The sequence below is a fragment of the Phocoena sinus genome, chromosome X, assembly GCF_008692025.1.
Source record: "Phocoena sinus isolate mPhoSin1 chromosome X, mPhoSin1.pri, whole genome shotgun sequence".
NCBI lineage: Eukaryota > Metazoa > Chordata > Mammalia > Artiodactyla > Phocoenidae > Phocoena > Phocoena sinus.
In genome coordinates this window covers 63,930,660-63,932,319 of record NC_045784.1, presented here as the reverse complement: position 1 = coordinate 63,932,319, position 1,660 = coordinate 63,930,660, and the positions used below count along the sequence as shown (strand labels likewise).

The 1,660-nt window shown below is 41.9% G+C and overlaps 1 pseudogene; it reads left to right on the top strand.

Annotated features, from left to right (window-relative positions):
- Positions 1-905: 905 nt before the first annotated feature.
- Positions 906-1,401, top strand: LOC116747961 (annotated as a pseudogene).
- Positions 1,402-1,660: the final 259 nt, after the last annotated feature.

Here is a 1,660-nt window from a genome sequence, read left to right as displayed (position 1 = left end):
TATTTGCCTTACCTTAAGTGTTTCCTGTAAATAATTTTTCTGACAAGCAGCACACCTTTGTATTATTTCTTGAATTATTTGACCCTTATTCCAAATGTGGTACAATTCCAAGGTTTTCAGTATACTCCTTTTGTTTGAATAAGGTTGCTGGTGTCATGAAAAAGCCATCCAAGCATATAATAAGTGAGATACAAAAATACTCCTAGAGTGTAATTCCCATATTTCTATGATATTCTTCATAGCTCTCCTTGGTTTCCAATTTTCTAAATCTTGTGGAGTTGTGTATTTCTGAAATTGTAAATAAGAGTTCTTGGATAGAAGTAATGGGGCTTCAATTTCCCCAGTCAAGACCTAAGTAGCCCTTTCTGTGGCTTGGTGTGCAAATTAATTTCCTTTAGATACGTCATGTTGTTGTCTGTTATGAGTTCTACAATGAATTTCAGAAATCTGTTGGAGAAGCGGGGGTGACTAATAAATCAGCAATTACGTTTCTAGTGTGATATTTCAGTTACTACTGCTATGAGAAAGTTCCCTCTATTCCTCCACATTTGTTCCATAGCATGACAGATACCAAATGCATATTTACTATCAGTATAGATATTCACCTTAAGATTCGTGGCTAATTTAAAAGTTTGTATAAGAGCTAGTAGTTCCGGTGAAAGTTCACAGCGCAGCGGCGGGTCTGGCTGGCGGCGGCGGGCGGGAGGCGAGTGCCCCGTGTGCGCTTGTGGAGATAGAGGCGCGCTCGACTCTCGAGGCCTCCGTCACCAGCTCAGCTCCCTGCCCTAGGCGAGGAGGGCGGCTTGTGAGGTTGAGTGGCCCGAGCTGAGGGTGTGGAGAGCTCAGGGTGGCGACAACAACGGCGTTGATATCGGTGGTAACAACAGCCTCAGCAAGCCGAGAAGATGGAAGGGCGGATCGAGCTGGGAGATGTGACAACACACAATATTAAACAGTTGTAGAGATTAAACCAGGTCATCTTTCCAGTCAGCTACAATGACAAGTTCTATAAGGATGTGCTGGAGGTTGGCAAGCTAGCAAAATTTGCCTATTTCAATGATATTGCTGCAGGCGCAGTATGTTGTAGGGTGAATCATTCACAGAATCAGAAGAGACTTTACATCATGACAGTAGGGTGTCTGGCACCATACCGAAGGCTAGGAATAGGAACTAAAATGTTAAATCATGTCTTAAACATCTGTGAAAAAGTTGGCACTTTTGACAACATCTATCTGCATGTCCAGATCAGCAATGAGTCTGCAATTGACCTCTACAGAAAGTTTGGCTTTGAGATTATTGAGACAAAGAAGAGTCACTATAAGTGGATAGAGCCCGCAGATGCAGGAAAACCTCAAAGTCCCTTCTGGCCAGAACGCACATGTGCAAAAGACAGACAACTGAACAAATTACAGATGAACTTTCTTGCACTTGCTTGTCGCCAAATAAAAGAGATGCCCATTGATTCCCCACCCACCTCTTTCTTTTAAAGCTTTCCCCCTTCCTTGTTCTTGTTTTTCCTCCTTTCAAAACTCTTTCCCTTTCCTCTAAAGGTTTTAAACTTTTAAGGACTTATTAATCATGTTTGGATTGTTTTAGTTTTCTTATTTTTGTGAGGTGGTTTGACTGTAGGAAGGAGAAGGTATAAATAGATCTGTCTAGT